Source organism: Rattus norvegicus, chromosome 15, assembly GCF_036323735.1.
Source record: "Rattus norvegicus strain BN/NHsdMcwi chromosome 15, GRCr8, whole genome shotgun sequence".
In the NCBI taxonomy this organism is placed as follows: domain Eukaryota; kingdom Metazoa; phylum Chordata; class Mammalia; order Rodentia; family Muridae; genus Rattus; species Rattus norvegicus.
In genome coordinates, this window is record NC_086033.1 from 107862187 (window position 1) to 107879632 (window position 17446).

At 36.1% G+C, this 17446-nt stretch overlaps 1 protein-coding gene and 1 long non-coding RNA gene across 8 annotated transcripts in view; one reads left to right on the plus strand and one right to left on the minus strand.

Moving 5' to 3' along the window:
* Window positions 1–17446, minus strand: part of Fgf14 (fibroblast growth factor 14) — a 643687-nt gene that overhangs the window by 419387 nt on the left and 206854 nt on the right. The window lies entirely within an intron of this gene.
* The window catches only part of LOC120097183 (uncharacterized), a 67563-nt gene that overhangs the window by 18641 nt on the left and 31476 nt on the right, over window positions 1–17446 (plus strand). For all 4 annotated transcript variants that reach the window (XR_010058247.1, XR_010058246.1, XR_005494422.2 and 1 more), the window contains one exon: window positions 5322–5396. This is a non-coding gene — a long non-coding RNA (uncharacterized LOC120097183). The remainder of the gene's footprint in view (window positions 1–5321; window positions 5397–17446) is intronic.

Consider the following 17446-nt stretch of genomic DNA (forward strand, 5'->3'; position numbering starts at 1 on the left):
GTAATTTGATTGAAGGTCCCTCTTCCCAGACATGTCAAGTTAACAAAATCTGTAGTTGTGTGCAGCCCATGTTGCTTAAACTGGTTCTTGTTACTCTAAGTAACCTTTTCTTTTCTAAGTAACTAGCTGATGAAGGTTGTGTGATATTAGGACCAAAGTAACAAAGGACAAAATCTCAGACAGGCACTAAGAAATTGTGTCCTGATATCGTATCTACCCAAGTGATGACAGCAAATATGATTTGTATTTGCCAAAGTGGTTAAATGTGATCATAAAATACACTTCTTCATTTACCAAATGCTTCACAGATTGCCTCTGCAGCTGGATTATAAAATAATAAAGACCACTCAGAAAGATATTATTCTCTGATGAGTTGATATTAGTAATGATACCAGAAGGGTTTTGATCGTTAACCTCCCAGGATTCTTCACTTTGGGACACACCATGCAGTTTTACACAGAAATGGCGCTCACATTTTTTTTGTACACCCTATTTTGATTTTGGGAATTCAAATAATGTAGTACAAGATTTTGAGTATTAGGCAGAAAGGTATCAGCTCTAGAGGACTCGCAGAAAAGGAGATAGTCAACAAGAGGCCACAAATGGCAGAGAAGCCAAAGCTCATTAATTTACATTTGGGGCAGTGGTCTGGTGCTTCCCCCCTTGGAAACCAGTTCTCATGTTGAATTTTAATAGGAAAAAATCCTACAGGTGTTAGTCAGTTCTATATGTTAGGTCACACTTACAGATAACTTCTTATAAGAGGCATAGCATAAAGAATAATTATCTTCGAAAGATTGATTAAAGTCCAAAATGCAACAAAATCCTCACTTCTGACTATTGTGTAATAGACAATTATTTGCTTACTAATGTTACTCAAAGTATTTTTCCAAGTTCACAGGCTCAGAGACTATAGTAGATAATACATCAAAAGTCATTTTATCAACAATGAAATACTTATGCCACTTAAAATGTTCATCTGTCTTCTCTCCTGTTACTCTGTATAATTTTATATTTAAGTTCAACAACTTAGAGGAGACAAAAATTTTAATATTTTATGCTTATAATTTGGTTAAGGAATCAGAATTGCTTTTGTAAAAAAGTTATAAAATCTCTTTAGCATGTTGATTATAAAAAATTTCAATCTAAATTATCTCTTCTATGTGTCTATCATCTTCTTTTAATTTGAGTCAATGTTGATCTTTTAAATATTCGTAGTATGTATAGATATGTATACTATTAAGGACACATAACCTCAGGAAGGAAAACCTGATATGCTCTCAGAGATCAGCTCTGTTCTCTAACCCACTGTGACACAGACTCTCATGCGGACATCATGGCGAGATGACCCTTTAGTTTGCTGTAGTAGTATTCTCTCAAGGACATACAGAGAGACAAACAGAAAGCCTTCATGACCTGAGATCTGCAGAAAAGCTTATATTTATATCCTATTTCCTTCCAAAAATCTATAGAAAATACTGTGATACAAGGTGTTAGAACTGACCCGAGGAGTTAATGTACACAAAAGACCAACATTAATGTAAATAGGTCTATTTCATCTCTAAACATGATGAGGTTGGCTCTGGATTTTCCATGCGTCCACCATTCTCATGGTCTTCACATTACAACTCACAAACCATGCATATTTATCCATCATTAATTCTACTGCTTTCTTGAACAGGATAATTCAAGGAGCAAGAAAAAGGATGATTAACAACCTAAGTGTGAATACAGGGTTTTTTTTCATGCTGATGGTGAGGTGTTTGTCTTATTCACACATTTTTCTCAGTGTCTTCAAAGTATTCTTCCGGGGCTGGGGATTTAGCTCAGTGGTAGAGCGCTTACCTAGGAAGCGCAAGGCCCTGGGTTCGGTCCCCAGCTCCGAAAAAAAGAACAAAAAAGAAAAAAAAAGAAAAAAAAACAAAGTATTCTTCCATCAAAGTACATGATTCTCAAGATTTTCCCAAGAATATTTAGCAAAAAGCAAGAATTTTTGGTGGTTACAACTTAGGGGACTTGGATGAACCAGTATTTTGCAGAGACTAGGGACTCCTTAATAAACCTCAGCAGAGCATAGCGCCTCCCAAAGTAATTATCTAGCTACAGGATGAAATTGATGTTGAGGTTAGTAAACCTATGACCTGGTTGGGGTTTACATTTTAGAAAAGGTGTCCAAGGGAATATAAATAAAAGACCCTAACAGTCAGTAGTAAAATTTTGAGTGCTATAATTCATAAAGAAAAACAAACAAAAATTCTCTTTTGGCTCTTTTGTGTTTTAAAAGAATTTTCAATGAACTTACATTACTTTAAAACTCCTTTTAAAATGGGGTGACTAAACAAAGAGGAAATGTGATTACAAAATTCAACTATTTTTGAAGTTTTATTGTTTATGATATAGCACCAAGGGGCAGTTCACTGTAATACTAATTTTCAAGCCCTTAGATTTCATTATGCTGTAATGAGCTGTTTCATGTCATGGAGAAAACGTAAACCCCTATAGAAATACTAGTTGTGGGGTCATTTGATAGCCTAAGGCTAAGGGGTCCAACACACCCAAATACAACTGTGACCCTATTTTCTCATCTTTTCTGAGCAACTTCCAGTATCTTAAGCCTTATCTTAAAAGCTACCTCCTATAAAAGGATAAATTCTATCAAAGCTCAAATGTATGTGGAAGGTGAGCTGGATTCTACATTTTGCCATTTGACTTCAAGAAAAGGGAAAGAGTCAAGTTGAAATAGTGACCCATGTTTGAATATAGCACTTGTATTACTTATAGAACAAATACATGGCCTTATTTTCATGGGTAGTTAGTTCACTGGGTCTGTTATGATGAGGTATTTTGCAATAAATATTTCCTGAGATTCTCAGTCTTTGAGCTAATTGTGACTTCCCAATGGCCACTTTCACCATTTCTTTTTTTTTTTTTTCTTTTTTTTTTCTTTTTTTTTTCCGGAGCTGGGGACCGAACCCAGGGCCTTGCGGTTGCTAGGCAAGCTCTCTACCACTGAGCCAAATTCCCAACCCCCTCACCATTTCTAACATAAAGCAAACTACTGGTACTTGTAGCACTTCCTTTCACAGTCATGGATGGAAATGTCGGTTCTCCACTTCTGAAAATTAAAATGGTGGTTTTATTTATCAAGCCTTATTTACTATTACCAAAGATAGTGTGTCATTTCACTGGAAATGTAAGACCTGTCAAAAGCTTTTAACAGCATGAATGCTTCATGGAGTAACTCTACAATGAGACTCCTGTTTTGGAGTTTAAGTTTTACTTACTTGTAGGTTCTAGATCTAAGCTCTAGCAAATCCCTTGATACTAATGTTACCCTAAATTCATAGGTTTGTGTCCTGTCAGCTAAAACTATAGAGTGTCACTATAATTGAGTATAGGGTAATTACAGAGAGGAATATGTTCAAATGTCATTAACTCATCAGGCCCTTAATAATTGCGTTAACCTACCATAACCAAATGCTACTTGGTGACTAGCTCAAACTACAGGTTCACTTTCTCATAGTTAAGAGGTTCAAGCCCAAGAACAAGATTGGCTTTTTCTGAATACCCCAACTCCTGCTTTGAGTTAATCATCTTGTCTCTCTCTCTACACAATCTTCCCTCTTCCTGGTTTGGTCATGATCTTGCAAGAACAACATCACATTGAGTGAAAGCCCACTCTGAGGACCCACTTAACTCAATATTGGCTCTCAGCTACAAATAAAATTACAGTCTAGTGTTCTGAGGATTATAACTTCAACTGTGAATTTAGAGGGACTTGACTCTAACCTGTAATACTGATGTCAAAGAATTTTCTATGTCTCAGATATGGATTCTGTGAGTAACTAAAGCCTCAGTTCCAAAATAGCTCTTTTTAGAGTTATGCCATCCTCTGCTATACCTATAATTTTTATATCTCTTTTAAAAATGCCTAAACAGTACGCTTTATTCTTGGAACTTACCTTTCTGCAGTGATGTGGAAAATGTATTGACATGTTAATCTACTAATGTCTCAAGTTCTGCTGAACATTTAATTTTAAAGATGTGAGGGGGCTGATCCAGAGGTCTGTTTTTGGCTGCTTGGGAAGCTACTTTTTTGACTTTCTAAGTGACTTCATTCTCCTCCCACATGGTGGCAGACCCAAGTCTCTGCTCACATCAGGCAGTGTGCAGCTTTAGTGCAGCTGCTGGGAGCTGAGAGGTCCCAGCTCTTTTGCATGCCAAGTATATTAACTTGAGGTTTTCCTATAAAATGAAGTGATTAACTGATAACTGATTCAGAGACACCTCAAATAAGACAAAGCTTTTTTGGGTGTGACTGACACTTTTTAAAGTTGGAAACAGCTTGGAAGAGAGAGAAATAGTATCACAGAGAAGGGAACTAATCTCCAAGGTTAGCTGCTGCAATACTGATAAAGAACAAGAAGGAACAAGAATTTTATATATAGATTTCCCCAAAAGTTATGTGTATTTTTTAGTTGATGCTGATAGCAACTGATCTATTGAAAATTATATCGAATAAAAATCCTGGGGCTAGGGTTATAACTCAATGGTTAAAGGCTGTTGCCATATAAGAATAAGGACTAGAGTTGGGACCCTGAGAACCCATGTAAATTTCAAGCAGGAATGAAATCCTGAGATGGAGATAGAAAATCCTCAGGTCAAGCTGGCTAGTTAAATTGGGCAAATAAGCAAGTTGCCTGTGCAGTGATACTTAGTGTCACAATATATAAGGGAGAAAGTTAAAGAAGAAAGAATCTGATGTCAATTTCTGGTCTCTATATGCATGTATATACATATGCATACTTGCATATGAATACAAAAATTCTCAAGACTCTGAGTCTTATTTAGCTCATAAAGTCTGGATTATATATTTATGTCTTATAACGTGTTTTTTGCATAGTGTTGAAGAGAATTTTCTCCTTTGAGGCCCTTTTCCATTTTCCACACAGTAATAATGACCTCATTATTGTCTATTTTATAGTTTTGTATGGATCCAAAGAGGCAGAATAGATGAAATGATAATGTTGTCCATTAACATTCTGAAAAAATTTGTTTCATTGTGTATTTCTGAAAAGACTTTAGTTAATGTTGTATAGTTATCTATTCATTTTCTTGCATGTTAACCAGTCTAAAATAAGGAACAAATAGGTCAAGATTTTAATGATCAATCAAACCCCAGCAGTAGGCTAAAGTTTAAATGAAACTCATGTCTTTATAATAGGATGCTGGGAGACTTGGCACTTATATAACCAAAGAGTTTACCTTTGTGTTGCAAAAGGTTTCAATCCTCTCATGGCTTTTAATTTCCTTTTGTTAAGGGGACTGAGAAGATGTGAAAGTGGCAGGAGCTCAAGTTTGAAAACAGCACACCTTTTCCAACCATTTACTCTGAGGTAGTGTCTATCTTTATTACTGAAGTGTTTCTTGTATGCAGCAGGATGATGGATCCTGTTTACATATCCACTATGTTAGCCTTTTTCATTTTATAGAAGTGAGTCTATTGATGTTAAGAGATATTAATGAACAATGATCATTAGTTCCTGTTATTTTGTTCATGGTTGTAGTGCTGTGTGTGTGTGTGTGTGTGTGTGTGTGTGTGTGTGTTTCTCTTCTATTGGGTTTGTTGTAAGATGATTAATTATCCCCTTTGTGTTGGAGTTTCCCTTCTAGTATCTTCTATAGGGCTGAATTAGTAGACAGATATTTTTTAAATTTGGTGTCATGGAATATCTTGGATTCTTCATCTATGGTGATTGAGTGTTTTGCTGGATATAGCAGTCTGGGTTGGGATTTCTGGTCTCTTAGGGTCTGCAGGACATCTGTACAGGACCTTCTGGCTTTTAGGGTATCTGTTGAGAAATCAAGCGTAATTCTGATAGGTCTGCCTCTACAAGTTACTTGGCCTTTTCCCATTGCAGCTTTTAATATTCTTTCTCTGTTCTGCACATTTACTGCTTTGATTATTATGTGGCAGGAGGATTTTCTTTTCTGGTCCAATCTTTTTGGTGTTCTAGAGGTTTCTTGTACATTTATTATGACTGTCTCTTTCTTTAGGTTGGGGAAGTTTACTTCTAGGATTTTGTTGAAGATGGTTTCTGTCCCTCTGAATTGGGAATCTTCAGTCTCTTCTATTCCTATTATTCTTAGGTTTGCTATTTTCATTGTGTCCAAGCACCCTGTGTGAGAGCTGCATGAAGATATTGTATACAGTTGATTATGTTGCAAATTACAACATATAGTCAGTGGTAGCTAGATTTCTGTCAAGAATTCTTTTCATTTTTCATGATGTCCCTGGAAGAAATTTTACAATTAATTTATTCCTGTCAGATAACAAAAAATTAGCATTTGTAACTGGTTTATTAATGTCATCTTACTGAAATATACCATGGATGCAGTTTTTATTTCAATATACTTAAATGTTCTATGCTACGTTTTCCTGTCATGCTATCCAGGATGGATATTTGTCCATTACAAGTAAATGGTGTAGGCCCATGTAAACAAATTTTTACTAATCTTTCCTTTCCAGGAGGGAAATGTATTTTTGCCTAAGATGCTCTGCCCAAGCACACTCCTTTCTCCTCAGTTTTCTAGGCATTCAGCTAAAGTTATAAGTGTTAGGATAAGTAGATGGCAAAATGCTTGTCATGATAGCACGAAGACCAGAGTTTTGATGCCCAGCTCCCATGTAAAAGGCTGGTTTTGCAGTACCATGTACCTGTAACCTCAGTGCTGGAGGTAGGTGGAAACAAGAACCCAGCAGTGTTGACCAACCATTCTATTGTGTTCCTCAGAATGTGTAAATATCGACATACATACATCAAATTGTTTATAATTTTTTTTTGGTTGATGGAAAAGCTGTAGGTGGAAAAACAACTATCTTTTCACCCAACCTTCCCATCCAGTTACAATCCAATTCCAACTGATTGACTCAACAAAAGAACACAAAAGTTATAATCAACACTTCATAATCTCAAAGCCCCTTCAAATCATGTACTCATTTCTGCTTGAATAATATTAAAATAATACTGATAGATAAACAAAAGTCACTGGAGGAGAACAGAGTTTTCCTATGAGAAAGAAAGAGGATGAAGTCTTGGTATAAAGTACATCACTGTTACCAACAAAATTTAATTGTCTTGTACAATGTACTAGGCATATGACAAACATTTTGAAGGAGTCAATCTATAAGAAAAAGAAGAAGAAAAGAAATAAAACATGCTGCAAAGGAAAGAAAAAAACAAAAAGGAAATATGGTTCCAGAACTCTGTATTTATGTTTTATTGAAAATTTCCTTGTGGTAGACAAGAATTGTCATGATCATAAGAGAAAAGTGATCCTCTTGTTTCAGTTATCACTGGTTTGGTTATGACTATTTGTTACCCCCTCTGCCTACCATGTCTTCTGGAAAAAAGTCTCTGAAACAGCGGAACACCCAGACAACAAATGATAGGAAACAATTATGATCAAGGTAAGATTGTTCTTTTGGCAAAAAGGGAACAATCAGAAGGAACACTTTTTGGAACCCTTTATAAAATATTTTCATTACAAGTGTGAATGTTCTTTGTGCAGCCAAATTTCCACTATTCTTATTATGAAAAGACAAAGAAATTATTTAATAGAAGTGTATGTGTGGTTTATCACTGAATTTCCATCATGCTGTACCAAAAAGACATTGCAAAAAAGTACAGAAAATGAGTAAATGAATGAGTGATAATGCTCCCTTGGACATGACTTTAACACTCTTACAATATGTGTACCCTTTACTGACTTCTGTCATACATTCTCAGATCAATATTTGTAAAGAGTCTGATGAGTCTGAATGCAATACTCTGATGTTAAACAGAAAACAGCTCAATCTAGATGACCAGAAGACACCTGATCAGTTCAAAAGTTCACAGAGGTAATCTAATTCAGATTTTTAAGAGGCACCAAAGAAAATGTGTTGGAATCTGTTACCAATCTCATAGCTAAATCCAGGAATGAAACTTCTAAACAAAATTTCAATGAAAAATGAAGCTTCAGCAAGCCTTTTTTTTCTTGGTCAGAGATTAATAATGACAGGCTGCTATTTCCAACATTTTGTGATAAATTGCAAGAGTGGATCATAGTAATAAATTTACTGGAAAGCATTTTAAAGGGAAGGTTCTTAGTAAAAGTTTCTTTTTGGTGGGCAAAAAACTCCCACGAGCTATTCTGTTCCTTGTTACTATGAAGCCCAAATTTTTTAAATGCAATTAATATATGTGAACACTACATTAAAAAGAAAGCCATAATTGATAAGATACAAGGCAAAGAACAGTTCCAGGATTACAAATGAGCTGTTTGCAGCATTAAGATAATCAAAAGTAGTGAATCAAGGAACAAAAGTGCCAAGTTTATATTAATATTAGTCCATGTCTTTTGGGCAGATGCCCCCATTTTCAGGTCAATATGTCCATTATATGTTAACTGAAAGTGAACTGAAGGACTGGAGACAGGGCTCACTGGTAGAACACTTTTTTGGCATGTGTGAGGCAGGGGTACATGTTCCACTATGTTCATAGTGGTCTTACTTTTGATAGCCAGAAGCTGGAAACAACTTAGATGTCCCATGACAGAAGAATGGACACAAAAAAATGTGGTTCCTATATATAATGGAATACTACTCAGCTATGAAGAACGAGGGCATTTTGAGTTTTGTGGGCAAATGGATGGAACTAGAAAATATCATCCTGAGTGAGGTAACTCAGACCCAAAAGGACATGCAGGAACTTCAGGGATGGAAATGAAGAAAAGCCTGAGGAAAAGAAGATACAGCAACAGGCCCAAAGTTGGATCCACCTCAAGGGGAGGCCCTAAGGCCTGACACTAGTACTGAGTCTATGGAGCACTCATAAAAAGCGACCTATCATGACTTCCCTTAAAAGACCCAACAGGGAGCTGAAAGAGTCCGATGCAGATATTTGCACCTAACAAATGAACAGAAGCTGCTGACCACTGTGGCTGAATTAGGGAAAAGCTTGAAGAAGCTGAGGAGGAGGGCGACCTCATAGGAGGACCAGCAGTCTCAATTAACCTGAACTCTCAAGATCTCTCAGACATTAGATCGTCAAGCAGACAACATACACCAGATCACATGAGGCCCCCAACACATATTCATCAAGGATGCTGGTTGGGTTTCAGTCAGAGAAAATGCACCTAACCCTTAAGAGACTGGAGGTCCCAAGGAGTTTAGAGGTCTAGAGGGGTAGTTTGGGTGGGGACATCCTTGTGGAGACAGGGGCTGGGGGTGGTATGGGATGTAAAACAGTCGGAGGGTGGACCAGGAGGGGAATAAAATCTGGATTATAAGGAAAAAAAGAAGAAAAGAAGGAAAGAAGACCATGAACTGTAATTTAAAGATAAAATAATTGAGATAGAAAAGTATCTAAGGAGCCAAAACAGGAGTTCACTGGGTAGAAGGTCATTGAAACTGGGTCTTTCTGTGTAAGAAGCTTCCAGATTTTTTCCCATTGTATGTTTACTAACTATTTTAGAGAAGAATATTATAACTCTTGGTGATCTTCCCATGGTCAATAGCAGCGGTTTGTATATTCCTATAGCTATGAACATTAATGGGAAAAAACAATTAAAAAGATAAATAGTATTTCCAGTTTCTGGAAACACATCTGATTTAAAAATGCCTCAAAATACACAACTATGCTATAAAACACATCCATGTAGTTCATGTAGATTATATAACTTATAAAAGTTTTCTCAAATTTATAAAATGTTTGATTTTATTTTTAAAGGATAGTGCAAGATTCATAGTAAATAATCTGTAAGCATAAATGCTTCTAAATGTATTCTGCCTAACTCAATTAACTCTTTAATTAAAAAAATTTATCTGTGGTGGTAAAATTTTTTAAGAAAAATTACGGGTACTATACTTTGCCTTTCTAGTTTTATCATATGCATTGTTTGGGGGCAAAGAGGTATTGCACACTAAATGTGAAATTTCCATTCCTTCAAGAGTTTTGTTCTTCATTCTGTATAGAGGAAAATTCATAAGACACAGATATCATGGGTGTGACACCAGGTTCCAAAGTTTCTAATATGGGCAAAAATCTATCAAGGTTCTGTAATTCATAAAGTTCTATCAAGCAGATGAACAATTGTAAAACCCTACAAATATTATGAGGTCAAAAAGTTATGTTCCTCTCAGAAAATCTTTGCCTAATGTGGGACACCTGTCTATGAGTCAAAGGAACCTCAGATGTCTCCTGAACAGTACAGGCTATTGTGCTTGACCTTGGTTTCTCATGGTAACTACCTAGTAAGATCCAACAGAAGACACAACACACTGGTTTCAAGACATAGACAATATCACACTAGCCAGGATCATTCTTCCTGCTGGGTAGATTTCATAGTGCTAGAAGGTGCTACATAGGCTGTTAGAGGAGAAAATACATCAATGAACTTATCAAGTGCTACAATCCCAATCTGCCAGACAAAAATGTACCCAATAGTACAATAGTGACATGATTGTCATGAATAAATAGCTACTTTCTGATTAAATATGAGGATTACACAACAGGATGAAATCCATGACTGGTATGTTAATCTTTGACAAAATCCATGACTGGTAACACAATAATACTAAAAGTAGAACCAATGTCACTTGACATCACTATAAACCAGTTCTCCTGCTATAAGAAGGTATTGCACACTAACACACCAGAAAAGCAAGATTCTGACCAAAAGTCCCATCTCATGAAGATGATAGAAGACCTTAAGGAGGACATAAATAGCTCCCTTAAAGAAATACAGGAGAACACAGATAAACAGGTAGATGCTCTTAGAAGAAACATATAAATCCCTTAAAGAATTACAGAGGAACACAATCAAACAGGTGAAGGAATTGAAAAAAAAATCAGGATCAAAAAATGGAAATAGAAACAATCATAAAGAGATGGAAAACCTAGAAAAAAGATCAGGAGTTACAGATATAAGTATCATACAAGATACAGAAGAGAGAATCTCAGGCATATAAGATATTAACACAGCAATCAGTGAAAATATAAAGTGCAAAAAGCTCCTACCCAAAAACATCCAGGAAATTCAGGACACAATGAAAAGACCAAACCTAAGAGTAATAGGAATAGAAGAGACACAAGATTCCCAATTCAGAGGGCCAGAAACCATCGTCAACAAGATCATAGAAGAAAACTTCCCCAACCTAGAGAAAGAGATGACTATAAATATACATAAAGTCTACAGAACCCCAAACAGATTGAACCAGAAAAGAAATTCCTCTCACCACATTATAATAAAAATACTAAATACACAGTAACAAAAAATATTAAAAGCTATAAGAGAAAAAGGCCAAGTAACATATAAAGGCACATCTATCAGAATTACAGCAGACTTCTCAACAGAGACTCTAAAAGCCAGAGGATATTGGATAGATGTCATGCAAATCCTAAAAGAACAAAAATGCCAGCCCAGGCTACCATACCCAGCAAAATTCTCAATCACTATATATGGAGAAACCAAGATATTCCATGACAAAACCAAGTTTAAATAGTATCTTTCCACTAATCCAGCCCTATAGAGGAAAAGAGAAGGAAAACTCCAAAACGAGGAAAACTACACCCAATGAAAACCAAAATATTAATAATCTTAGAACCAACCAAAAGGAAGAGAACCATATAAATATAAAAAGAATGAACAATTATTGCTCTTTAATCTCTCTCACCATCGATGGACTCAGTTCCCCCATAAAAAGATATAGGCTAACAGACTAGATACATAAATAGTACCCAGTATTTTGCTGCATACAGGAAACAGTGACAAAGACAGAAACTGCTTCAATTAAAGGCTGGGAAATTCTTTTCTAAGCATATGGTCCCAAGAAACAAGCTGGAGTAGCCATATCCAATAAATAGATTAACAATATCCAATAAAATAGATTAACAAAAAGAAATCAAAAGGGATGTGGGAAGACACTTCATACTTGGCAAAGAATAAAGCCACCAATATGAACTCTCAATTCTGAAAATCTATGCCACAAATGCAAGGAACACTCATTTGTAAAATTAATATTACTAAAGCTCAAAACGCACATTGAACCTCACACAATAATAGTGAGAGACTTTAATCCCATGCTCTCACTATGGAAACAACAGAGACACAGTTAAACTAACAGAAGTTATGAAGCAAATGGTTTAACAGATATCTACAGAACATGTCTCCCTAAAACAAAAGAATATACCTTCTTCTCAGCACCTCATGGTACCTTCTCCAAAATCGACCAAATAATTGGACACAAAACAAGCCTTAATATATAAAGAATATTGAAATAATTTTATGCATTCTATCAAATCAGCATGAGCTAAGACTGGTCTTCAATAACAACAAAAACAACAGAAAACCACATGAAAACTGAACAACTCTCTGCTCAATGATATCTTGATCAGGGAAGAAATAAAGAAAGAAATTAACTTTCTAGAATTTAATGAAAATGAAAGCACAGCATACCCAAACTTGTGGGACACAATGAAAGCAGTAATAAGAGGAAAACTCATAGCTCCAGAAAGAAACAGGAGAGACCATACACTAGCAGCTTGACAGCACACCTAAAAGCTCTAGAACAAAAAGAAGCAAATGAACCCAAGAGGAATAGAAGGCAGGAAATAATCAAACCCAGGGACAAAAAAAAAAAAAAACAATTAGAAAGAGAACTATACAAAGAATCGACAAAACTAAGAGCTGTTTCTTTTTTTAAAAAGTCAACAAAATAGATAAACCCTTAGCCAAACTAACTAAAGGGCACAGAGACAATATCCAAAATAACAAAATCAGAAGGGAAAAGAGAGATAAAACAACCAAAACTGAGGAAATTCAAAAAATCATCAGATGCTACAACAAAAGCCTATACTCAAAAAAACTGGAAAACCTAGATGAAATGGATGATTTTTTAGATAGATACCAGATACCAAAGTTAAATCAGGACCAGATAAACTATCTAATTGATACCATAACCCCTAAGGAAATAGGAGCAGTCATTAAAATACTCCCTACCAAAAAAGTCCAGGGTCAGATGACTTTAGGACATAATTCTATCAGACCTTCAAAGACGACCTAATACCAACACTTATACTATTCCACAAAATAGAAACAGAAGGATCACTACCAAATTTGTTCTATGAAGCCATAGTTATGCTGATACATAAACTACAGAAAGATCCAACAAAGAAAGAGAACTTTAGACCAATTTCCCTTATACATATCCGTGCAAAAATGCTCAATAAAATTCTCGCAAACTGAATCAAAGAACACATCAAAACCATCATTCATCACAATCATGTAGGCTTTTTTCCAGGTATATAGGGATGGTTCACTATATTGAAATCCATCAACATAACCCACTATAAAACAAAGTCAAAGAAAAAGTTATGTGATTATCTCATTGACAGAATACAACACCTTTCATGTCGAAAGTCTTGGAAAGATCATGAATTTAAGGCACATACATACTTATTATAAAAGCAACATACAACAAGCCAGCAGTCAACATCAAATTAAATGGAGAGAAGCTTGAAGCAATCCCACAAAAACAGAGACAAGACAAGACTGCCCCATCTCTCCCTATTTATTCAATATAGTACTTGAAGATCTAGCTAGAGCAATTAGAAAACAAAAGCAGGTCAAATGGATACAAATTGGAGAGGAAGAAGTCAAGGTATAACTATTTGCAGATGACCTTCAAAATTCTGACAGAGAACTCCTACAACTGATAAACAACTTCAGCAAAGTGGATGGACATAAAATTAACTCAAACAAATCAAACAAATCAGTAGCCTTCCTCTACACAAAAATGAATGGGCTAAGAAACAAACTAGGGAAACAACACCCTTCACAATAGTCACAAATAATATGAAGTATCTTGGCTTAACTCTAACTAAGCAAGTGAAGGATCTGTATAGGAACTTCAAGTCTCTGACGAAAGAAATTGAAGAAGACCTCAGAGGATGGAAAGATCTCCCATGCTCATGAATGGTTAGGATTAACATAGTAAAAATAGTCATCTTACCAAAAGCAATCTACAGCTTCAATGCAATCCACATCACTCAGTTCTTCACAGAGACAGAAAAAGCAATTCTGAATTTCATCTGGAATAACAAAAAAACCAGGATACCAAAAACAATTCTAAACAGTAAAAGAACTTCTAGGGGACTCACCATCTCTGACCTCAAGCTGAATTACAGAGCAATAGTGATAAAAAAACTGCATGGTATTGGTACAGAGACAGACAGGAAGATCAGTGGAATAAAATTGAAGACCTAGAAATAAGCCCACACACCTATGGACACTTGATCTTTGACGAAGAAGTCAAAACCATACAGTGGGGGAGAAAAGCATTTATAGCAAATGGTACTGGTATAACTGGAGGTCTGCATGTAGAAGAATTTGAATTGATCCATATTTATCTCCTTGTACAAATTTCCAGTCCAAGTGAATCGAAGGCCTCCATATAAAACCAGTTATATTGAATCTAATGGAAAAGCAAGTGAGAAAGAACCTTAAACACATCAAGACAGAGAAATTATTTCTGAACAGAACACCAATGGCTCAGGCTCTAAGAGCAACAATTGACAAATGGGACCTCAGGAAACTGAAAGGCTTCTGTAAGGAAAAGTTCACTGCCAATAGGACAAAGCAGCAACCTACAGATTGAGAAAAGACCTTTGCAAGCCCTACATAGAGGCTTGATAGAGGGCTAATATCCAAAATATCCAAAGAATTCAAGAGTTAGACTCCAAAAAAAAAAACAAATAATCTGATTAAAAATGGGGTATAGAACTAAAAAAATTCTCAACTGAGGAATCTCAAATGGCCAAGAGGCATCTGAAGAAATGTTCAACTTCCTTAGACATCAGTGAATTTCAAATCAAAATGGCCCTGAGATTCTATCTTACACCAATCTGGATGACTAAGATCATAAACTTAGGCATCAGCAGATGCTGGCAAGGATGTGAAGAAAGAGGACTACTCCTCCGTTCCTGATGGGATTGCAGGGTGGTACGTTTACTTTCAAAATCAATCTGGCAGTTCCTCAGAAATTTTGAAATAATTCTACCTGAAGACCCAGCTGTACAACTAACAGGCACATGCCCAATAGATGCTCCTACCTATAACAAGGACACATGCTCCACTAGGTTCATAGCACACTTATTTATAATAAGCCAGAAGCTGTAAACAACCCAGATTTCCCTCCTTGAAAGAATGGATACAGAAAATGTGATTCATTTATACAATGTAACACTACTTAGCTATTAAAAATGAAGACTTCATGAATTTTTTTAAGCAAATGAATGGAACTAGAAAACATCATCCCAAGTGTAGTAACCCAGACCCAAAAGAGCATACTTGATATGTACTCACTGATAGGTGGATATGGTTCCTAGGACCCAATGGGAATGACATTAGCCGAAATACCCAACAGCAGGGAGATAGAACCTGAAGAGTCCACCTCCAGTACGTAGACCTGGACCCCACTGGAGAGATAGGACCGCCCACCCATCTCAAAAATTTTAACCCATTATTGTTCCTGTGTAAAGGAAATGGGAGGAAGGACAAAAATAGAGCAGAGACTGAAAGAAAGGCCATCCAGAGACCAACCAACCTCAGGATCCATCCCATCAGCCGATACCAAACCCAGACACTATTGCTGATGCCAAGAAGTGCTTGCAGACAGACGCCTGGTATGGTTGTCCTTTGAGAGGCTTTGCTAGCAGCTGACTAATACAGATGCAGATAGTCACAGCCAACCATCAGACTGAACCCGGGGACCCCAATGGAAGGGTTTGGAGAAAGACAGAGAGGAGCTAAAGGGGATTGCAACCCTCCCCTAGAGCTCCCTGGGACTAAACAACCAACCGCCGAGTATACACGGATGGGTCCATGACTTCAGCCTCATCAGTGGGAGGGGAGATCCTTGGTCCTGTGGAAGCCTGATGCCCCAACAGAGGGGGATGCTACAGCAGTGAGAAGGGAGTGGATGGGTGGGTGTGGCAGTACCCTCTTAGAGCAAAGGAAGGATGGGATAGGGGTTTTTCGGAGGGGACTCCAGGAAAGGGGACAACATTTGAAATGAAATTAATAAAATAACTAATAAAAGGTGTAAATAATTGTAAAAAATGTAAATACTTGTAAGAAATGTAAATAAATAAAACAATTAACTAAAAAGAAAAAATAGAACCAAAATAAAAATAAAATATGAAATGGCACAAACTCTTGTATGGTTTGCCTAAGTAAAAGAAGATCATGATACCCTCATACAACAGGCTAGTTTTATTAAGGGATGAGTCATAGATCTACTGGCCATGACTTAAATATTAACAGATTTACACTGTGTATTAAATAGAACCTGATTTTTTTTAAGGAAAATGTAACCAAGAGATCATAAAACCCTAACCCTGTATTTCCCTAAGTACTTGCTAATTCACTGTTTTGGGTGACTTAAGAGGATATAAATATTGAGAATTTCTGTTTTCTAGTGACATTGCAGAGAGAGATAACAGAAGCGAGGAAGTAAGTGGTTGATAAAGATGAAAAAACACTAATGTTTGCTTCCATTAACACATGTCAAAACAACATGACCAAAGACCAAACCAGGATTCCTTTTTGACTATCACATAAAATTTGTTCAGAACCATAGAAAATAAGACACTTGTAACTATACTTCCTTTAAATCATGTATCTCAGAAAATCCAAATAATAAACTTGTAAATGAATTAAAATAAGTACCTATGAGCCTGAAAAATGTCTCAGCACTTAAAAATCCTGGCTACTATTCTAGAGGACTTGGGTTCAGTTTCCTGCACCATGTGATGGTTCACAACCATCCATAATTCCAGTTCTAGGAGATCCTATGCCCTCTTCTGTCCTCCACGGGCATCAGATGTGCATATGGTACACAGACATACATACAGATAAAACAATCATATTCAAAAAATAAAATAAATTTTAATTTAACTACTTAACACAAAAGTTTTAATCTCTGTGTTTCTACATAAATAAGTCTATGTGAATTTTCATCCCATTTCTCTAAATAATAAATCAGGAGTCTTAGGACTAAGGGATGCACTAAGCCTATTGAATGAACAACTGTCTGCATACGGGAATTTAGGCTTTGAAAATTTCATTAGAGGTCCTCACTAAGATGATAGTAACAGGGATATTAGACATTTAAACACATGATTTGAACTATCCTCGGTAAACTTAAGAAAGACTCAACTTACAAAATAAGAAAAATACCAGTTACTATCGTCCATGAGGAAATGGATTAAAAACAATTAATAAAGAAAAACTACCAGACATTTATACATGCACATAATCTTTAATTCAATTTCCTTCCTTTTTTGTCATGGCTTTGGAGGCATATAGTCATTGAACCACAACAAATAAAACAAATTGTACC